Below are 9,079 nucleotides of genomic sequence, written 5' to 3'. Positions count from 1 at the left end.
TCAGGGCTTTAGGACCAGACTTGCATTACAATGCCAGCACTGCCAGCTACTGTCTGTGTATCTTTGGACAATTTACCTCTATGAGCTATAAATTCCTTATATGCAGAATAGGGATCAAAATAAAATGCATCTGAGGGTTCAGTGAGCACGGGCATAAAGAAAAGCTTTCATAATAGTTATTGCTGACATTACACATAAAGTTAGGGAAAATACATTAGTATTTCTGAATTTCAGGCTTCTCATCTGTAAAGTGGGGAATGATAATAGTATTTTGGCAGAACTTCCCTGGGTCTTTGATACAATGTATGTAACACATAGAACAGCATCTGGATGTAATAGGCAATCAATCATTTTATTGCACCTGCAAATATTTCTTTGGCCTTTTATTTTTTACACATCCCTGTCAATGAATATTTACTTAGTAAACACAGTTTTAGGGGATTTTTCAGAATGAAAGTCTGGGTAAGTAAACAGATAGTACACTGTATAGTTAAAAACACAGATAAGCTAGGGTCTAATCTCAGCTCTGCCACTTATTCTTCTTATGACCTTCAGCAAATATATAACCTCTCTGTGCCTTAGATTCCTTACCTTTAAAATAGGGATGCTATAGTGTCCATTTTGTCCAATTGCTGTCAGGATTAAATAAATGAATAGATAAAATGTGCTTCAAGTAGCATCTGACAAACAGTAAGTGCTAAATAAATACTTGCTATCATTATTCCCTGAAAGAAGGTCCAAATATAACTTTTCAAATCTATACACACATAGAGGCAGACACGCTTGCACACTTGCATTCACTCACTCTCACATAAACATATCTATCTTGGTGCCGGGGCTGACCAGCAGACTCTGAGCGATGGATGAATGGATTACTCTGACACGTTTGCTGTGAAAGAGAAGGCTAAGGGACTGCCTGGTTAAAGTAACCAGACAGCCTTGAATGCCTGCCTCATTAGCCTTTTATTGTAGCTGCAGTTTGATACAATTGTATCTTTTAGACACAATCAGCAGGGTAAGTAATATTGGGAGGACACATGTGTTTGTAATGCCTTTAAAGACTCCCAAGAGATTAACCATAAGGATTACAGTAAACACCCGGGGGTCTGCATGTGCACAGACTTGTTTGGTACAGATTTGCTGTCTTCAACACTCCCCTAAGTCTCCCCTAAGTCAGAATTCTGATAAACAGGGCAGACAGCCTTCCACACACGTCCTTTTTCTCAGAATGTCCTCCTTACAATCTTTCCAACCAAGTATCATTCTTCCCCACATCTTGGTTGGCCAATAGTGAATTTAAATGAGAAATTAGTCAAGAACTAAGTGTAAAGTGGATTCTAATAAAATTAATTATTTTTCCTTATTATAAGGAGGATGAGTATTATATAGAAGACACATCAATGACTTAGATAATGTAATCCCAGGTAAGTGTACTTTTTTCAGGAATTAATTTACCTATAAATTAATATACCTCCCCCACTTAATTCCACAAATAATTTGAGATGGCTTATTTTTGTCACAATCACATTTAAATATCCCAATGATAATGATAAGTTCAACCATGTTTAGCATGTTATTTAGTATGCATTTCCAAAGCCACACATTATAAATTGCGTTGCAACATTGGGTGTAAATTAGCATCCTGCTTTCTATATACTCTCCATTTCACTCTACCAGTAATGAGAATATAGGAAGACTCTATTACCATGAATGTTGACACACAAAGAATTCTATGAAATGCTACTTCTAGAACAGAAAGTGGCCCAACCAGGGAAACAGTGTTTTATGCGCCATATGCAAAAGCAAATCTACAGTGAAATATCTGAAATAACAAATACATTTTCTGGTTTCTCTTGTGGAAACTTGTTCTTTGTAAGTAGAGACCCTGGGGCTGTTTTGATGGCAAGTCGGGAAAGAGAAGAGCTAAGTCTTCATGGGTTATATATTTTTGTTCTGATGCAATAGGTCTTCATCAATCCCTTATACCCCTTATTACTTGAAATATCCCAACCACCCAAAACAAAACACCTCAAATTCCTCAAAACAGACCACTGTGATCTGATTGGAGATCCTGATGGGAGGAGCCAGGAGGGTGATGCTAGCACTTAAGCCCATCCTTGCCCTGCAGGCACTTCACTTAATGCAGGACAGGAGAATTGGGCTTCACTCCTGCAGGTTTCTGAGTCTCAACACAGAGATGTCCAGGAATGGACTAAATTGAAAAAAATTATATATATATTTTATTGTTGATAGTATTTCGGATGTTTCCCACACCCCCCCCTTTACCTCCCTCCTCCCAGCCTCAACTTCCCCCCCACCACCAGGTCTTCACCACCCTAATGACCATGTCCATGGGCTATGCATATAACTATATATGTCCTCTGGTTTATCTCTTCTCGTGCCCCCATCCCCACATCAAGGTATTGATAACCAAAATTGTGAGCTGTTTTTTCTGGGGTCGTTTCTCATGACCCCAAAGTATGAGCTCCGAGGACTAGAAGATTTAAGCAAAAGCATGGAAAATTTATTACAAGCAGATTCAGACTTCCTGCACAGGGAGGGGGCTCCATTAATGGAGTACCAGTGAAGTTAGTTGTCTAGGGGTGTATATGTGCTACAAGCCTGCTCTATATCTACCTGTGTCACCATCTGATTGATTCCCTCATTGTTCTTGCCTAGCAACTGACCTGAACTCTCCCTGTTCCTATGCATCAGTACACCTTGTTGTTGCAGGCTTTCCTTTGGTTTCACATGCCTCCCACTCTGAGTCCAAAAACATTCTATTATTTCAACATCGTTGGTTTCTGTGAATAGGCTTGCTCAAACTGCCATGTCTGCCCCTGCCTATGTTCCACCTGACTTTATTTTCCACTGGACCCCTGACCTATTTGCCTGCGTTTTAAGCTAATTCCTCTCAGTCCCCCTGCTCTGATTAGGACACACCAACTGCTGTTGGGAGTAGGGGCAACAACTGCTCTGGCTACTTCCTGCTGACAGTGGGCATTGCTGGGGAGCAGTCATCAGGTCCCATAGGAGGAGGCTGGTTTAGGGGTCCACAGAAAAAGGCAGTCATCTCCATCTGGGGCTGCATTTGGAGGACCATCTGTAGCTTGAATGCTTCTTTATGAGAAGAAACAAAGTGGATTAGGAGGTTTAATAGGCAAGGGCCAAAGATTAAGGCCAGGACTACTATGATTAGAGGTCCAGCTAATGGTAGGAGCCATGATAGTCAATTTATTTTGGATAGCCAATTTGCCCAACAACCGGTGAGATTTTGTTGAATGTCTGAGGCTTTATCCGCTAGGTTCCTTGCTGTATCTTTGACAGTGCCAGATTGGTTTACATAAAAACAAAATTCCTCTTCTAAAAATAGGACCAGGCCACCCTTCTCAGCAGTGTATGACTGCAACTTCAGTGGGCTGGAAAACAGCAGATAAGAGGTGGTCAATTTCCTTATGGTGTTTAATTGGAGACACATTAACTGTTAAATACTGTCTTTCCCTCCAAATGGCTACATGGGCATGTAAAACCAGGAAGGCATACTTGGACTCGGTATAGATGTGGACTCATTTTCCCTGGCTTAATTCTTAGTTCTGCCAGCTGTGCATTGGTTCCTGGGATAAGGGGCTGACTTTCAACAGTCTCTTTTAAGGAGACTATTGCATATTTTGCCTTTCTGGTCCCTTGTTCAACATATGAGCTGCCGTTTATAAACAGAACCAGGTCAGGATTATTCAGAGGGGTCTCCTTTAAGTCTTCTCTTGCAGCATATGTTTGTAAAATAACCTGTTCACATTAATATAGAGGCTCCTTATCCTCTTCAGGGAGAAATGAGGCAGGGTTTAGAGTAGGACAGGTTGTTATCTGGACAGCCAGGCCTTCTAGAAGGAGGTTTGGTACTTCCACAGCCAGCTATCAGAAATCCATAAGCCACCCTTAAGGAGACTACAGTATGGGTCAACTTAGCCACCTCAGGGATCAAGAGGACAACAACAGCCATTACCTGTAAGCAGGAGGGCCAGCTCTTGGCCACATCAATTTCCTTGCTCAGATAGCCTATTAGTTGTTGGGTAAGTCCTCTAAGTTGGGTCAGGACTCCCAAGGCCATTCCCTCCTTTCTGTCACATATAGGTTGAGTTCTTGACCTATTGGAAGACTCAAGTCTGGGGCTTGTAAAAGGGCCTTCTTTAATTGCTTAAAGGCTTGCTCTGCCTCAGGTTCCCAGTCTAAAATAGAGAAATTGTTCTTTTGGGCCTCCTTGGTCAGTTGGGAAAGAGGGCATGCTATTTCCCCATAGCCAGGAATCCATAGCCTGCAGTACCCGGTGATGCCCAAGAAGCCTTTCCATTGCTTTAAAGTCTGGGGCAGAGGGACAGAGGGAAGCTGAGAATAGCACCCATCTGGTCCTCCCCTAAGCACATGTTCCCTTTGACAGATGAAGGCCAAGGTACTTGACTGTGCTAAACACAGCTGGGCCTTGGCCTTGGAAACTTTATAGTCCCTTTCTGCTAGAAAATTCTGTAAGGCCTTAGTTCCCTCTTCAGAGGTTTCCTCTGAGGGGGCGCACAATATGATGTCATTCACAAACTGGAGAATCTTAGTTCTGGGAGAATTAAATTGCCTGAGATCTCTGGATAGTGCTTTCCCAAATAAATGAGGGCTACCCTGAAAGCCTTGGGGCAGCACTGTTCCACTCAATTGGGATCCTCAAAGGCAAGCAAAAATTAAGATTCAGGATGCAAAGGTATACAGAAAAAGGCATCTTTGAGTTCTAACACAGTGAAGCACTCTGTCCTCAGGAATTTGAGCAAGTGAAGTATAAGGCTTGGGAACAACAGGATAAATGAGAATCACTGCCTTCATTTACTAACCATAAGTTCTGAACTAGTCTCCATTCCCTACTAGGCTTTTGTACTCCTAATCTGGGAGTATTGCAGGAATTATCACATGGCTTCAATAAATCTTAGGCTTTTAAATGGTCTATTGAAACTCTGAGCCCCTCATGGGCTCTGGCTTGAGGGGATACTTCCTTTCATGTGTGTATGAGGCTGAATCCTTGAGGTGTACCTGAGGTGGGGACCCCAGTGATAGCTCGCCCTATCCTGCCATGAGTGACCCAAATGTCAGGGTTATTTTCAGTCTCTACCATGGGAAGGCACAGTACTTGCTCTGGACGTGAGAATAGTTGTCCCCAGGCCGGCTAAGATATCTCGCCCCCAAAAGGGGTGCAAGACTTTCTGGCACAATCAGGAAGGCATGGGAAAAGAACAATTCACCCTAGCTACACCCTAAAGGCTAAGAAAGGCTCTTTATTGGCTTTCCAGACACGCCTGTAGCAAACACAGCCTCTGAAGACAATTTGCCAGAGTTTGAGAGGAGTACAGAGAAGGTGGCTTCCCACTGACTGTGGGCCTCCCGACCGGGGGAGATACCTCCTCTGGGGGTCCTGGATATGGTGGACAGGAAGGCTCACACGAAGGTGCTGGTGATGGGGTGGCCTCTGCCTTTTTCTCTGGTAGATCCTGTGTAATGGCCAGTAGAGAGGGGTCAATCTTACAGCCTTTATGCAGATTTGGTTTATCCCTTAAAGCAAAGAAGGCCTGGACATAAGGAATTTCTGACCATTCCCCACTCCCTTCTACAAAAGAGGTATAGTTGTAAAATGGTGTTATAATTCAAGAGCCCTTCTGGGGGCCATGTTTCTCCATCTGCTAGTTGATATTGAGGCCATGCCTGGGTACAAAAGAAAATCAGGCATTTCTTCTTAACACTTGGAGTGCGGGTGAATTTCCCGCCAAAATAAGGGTCTGAGGGTTGAACATGTCCCAATGTTGAAGAATACAGCCCAAAGGGCTATCTGCAAGGGGTGTGGATGAAGCACCTCCCATCTGTAAGAAAACACACAAAAGGGTGTCCAGCATCCTCTGTGGTCTTCCCTTCTCTGTTTGGGGCATCCCCCTCCTAGATAAGGGATGTGAGATAAGTGCCTCTTTGTGTGCGACCACAAAAGAGGGTCTGCCAGACTTGATTGCACTTACCGGTGAGATCTAGGGTGTCCATAACCTGTGTCCTGTGAGGAAAACCTGTTAGCATGTGCCCAATAACAGAACTGACCTCCTGGGTTGTGCGCACTTATCAGTGTGGTCCTACCTGTGACCAGACACCAACCCTCCTCCAGATGCAAGGAAGCCTGTACTAACCCATGTTTCTGAAATACCCACTGGGCCTCCCTGAGCAGGAGAGAGAAGAGACCAACAGCAAATTTCCTGCAGGGATGGACACCCTCCTGGTGCCTGAGACTGGGACTCAAAAGTGGCAGCCCTCATACTGGGTCCAAACTTATCATAGACTTGTAGCCCCCTCATTGGACCTTCTATATCTACATGTGAAATGAGTGCAGGTCTGCTGGCTGGTGGATGCTGCACAAAAACTCCAAGTACTTAGAGTCAGCATTAGACAGCCCACCTCCAGACAGCCTGGCTGGACTGTTCCATCACCGATTTATGAAATAAAAACCATACTCTAAATCCTATTTTCCAAAAATAGAATGTAAGGTTCAGAATGCCACTGAGTAAAATTTCTTACTCATGGAAATAATTACCAAATTGTAATCATCAGTGCAGGTGTGCTATGCATTATGCCACCATACATAATTTGCAATCATACTTAAATGGAAGAGAACATAGGCAAAAGTTTAACTCATGGGATCTTTATATCATCTAAATAATAGTTTGAAACTGTCATGGCCTACAATGGTATTAAAAAAATGACTATGATCTAGTCCTTATCCCAGGAGACCTCCTTTTGTCTTATTGTTAATGCCATGGGGCAAAAGACTTCCTATTTGACCTGCAGAGAACAAATAGTGCTTTCTTACCTCTTTGCATCTTCATGAAAATGACAAGTTGCCTAGCAAGCATGGCTCAGTGGTTGAGCATCGACCTATGAACCAGTAGGTCATAGTTCCATTCCCAGTTATAGCACATGCCTGGGTTGCGGGTTGGATCCCCAGTGTGGGGCATGCAGGAGACGGCCATCAATGATTCTCTCTCATCATTGATGTTTCTCTCTCTCTCTCTCCATCTCCCTTCCTCTCTGAATACAATGCAAATATATTTAAAAAATAAATATAATAATTCTGCTGTTTTATAAATTACATAATTAAAGATAATCTAAGGAAATTAGTCGTTATTCAATTATTAGAGGCCCGGTGAATGAAATTCATGCACGGGGGTGGAGGGGGTCCCTTAGCCCGGCCTGCACCCTCTCCAATCCTGGACCCCTCGAGGGGTGTCCACCTGCTGGTCTCGGCAGTTGGACATCCCTCTCGCAATCGGGACTGCTGGCTCCTAATCGCTCACCTGCCTGCCTGCCTGATCGTCCCTAGCCACCTCTGCCTGCCAGCCTGATTGCCCCTAACTGCCCTCCCCTACCAACCTGATCTCCCCTAACCACTCTCCCCTGCTGGCCTGACCACCCCTAACTGCTCTCCTGCCTGCCTGATCACCCCTAACCACCTCTGCCTCGGCCCCCGCCACCATGGCTTTGTCCAGAAGGAGGACGACCAGAAGATGTCTGGTCGACCTGATCTAATTAGCATATTACCCTTTTATTAGTATAGATACCCTCTCACAAATTTAGATTCACAAATTAAACATAATTTTTTTATATTTGCTCAATTTCATTTTATTAGAATGATTATCAACAAACACACTGCCAAGTTTTTTTTTTATATTCTTTTAAAAAAATATATATTTTATTGATTTTTTACAGAGAGGAAGGGAGAGGGATAGAGAGTTAGAAACATCGATCAGCTGCCTCCTGCACACTCCCCACTGGGGATGTGCCCGCAACCAAGGTACATGCCCTTGACGGGAATCGAACCTGGGACCCTTGAGTCCACAGGCTGACGCTCTATCCACTGAGCCAAACTGGTTAGGGCCACACTGCCAAGTTTGCTATTACAATACTTACTTTGTTACTAAAGTCAATTACAAAAGTATAGGCAATCTTCATGTCAAAATTTTGCATCAATCTCTCCTTTCCCTCCTATGTCAGAAGCAACCTCTCTCTTTTCCAAAGCCATAGAGATACCAGAGAAGTTGTAAATTGAAGCACCACTTCTACTACTTATGCTCTTGACCATTTCTCCTATTTCTTTCAAGATCTTGCACCTTAAATTATTTCTCTCCATTTTTCACTTTTTAAAAACTCATTATTACTATTTACCTACCAATATGCACAAACCACCTGGATATTTAAAAACAAAACAACAAAATTTGACTTCAACTTGTTTAACTCTCTAAATCTTAAACTGATTCTTACTTTCTTCTACTGTTTCCATTTCTTTCCAGAAATAAGCATTCTTTTACCTTTGGCTGTATATTTTCTACCCATGCACTCAACTGAAATAACACGCTGGAAGTCACAGTGACTACGCCATGTACAGTTTGTGGTTCTTTCTCAGGACCACGGTTTTTGAACTCTGCAGCACTTGATAAGGTTGACCAATTGTTGACCAGACTTACATTGTTGGGAATGCTGTAAGTTTAAGTGCAGAAACCAATTCAAACCACTTCAGCATTAGAGGAAAAGCACTGGCTCACATGGGAGGGAGCTGTAAGGGGGCATTTGTTTTTGAGATGACTGACTACGAGGGCTCTCTTCGCTTCTCCTCCCTCTGTTTCCCTCTGTTACTGACTTCATGCTCGTCCATTACCCTGGACTCTTCCCTTGAGGCTGGACAAGCCTCTGGAAGACCCAGGTTTTCTTCCTCCCAACTCCAGGAAACAGCACGGTTTCTATTCCTGCTTCTGTACATCAATCCCAAACGTGCTGCACAATTGGCTCTGCTGAAACCACATGCCTTCTATTCTTGGACCAACTTCTGATGCCAGGGGGATGGATGGTGTGATTGGTTCCAGCCTAGGTCACATGCTTAGTCCTGTGCTGGGCTTGGGGTACAGCGCTGTAATCCAGACCAGGGAAGGGAGAGGAATTCCCCAAAGGAAAATGAAGAATTATCCAGTTTGCCTGAAATACAGAGTTTTTGCAGGGGAGTAATAGGAATCAAAATTTA

This window comes from Myotis lucifugus, unplaced genomic scaffold (genome assembly GCF_000147115.1).
Source record: "Myotis lucifugus unplaced genomic scaffold, Myoluc2.0 scaffold_67, whole genome shotgun sequence".
In the NCBI taxonomy this organism is placed as follows: Eukaryota; Metazoa; Chordata; class Mammalia; order Chiroptera; family Vespertilionidae; genus Myotis; species Myotis lucifugus.
The sequence above is the reverse complement of the archived record's forward strand: the minus strand, read 5'-3'. Positions refer to the sequence as shown.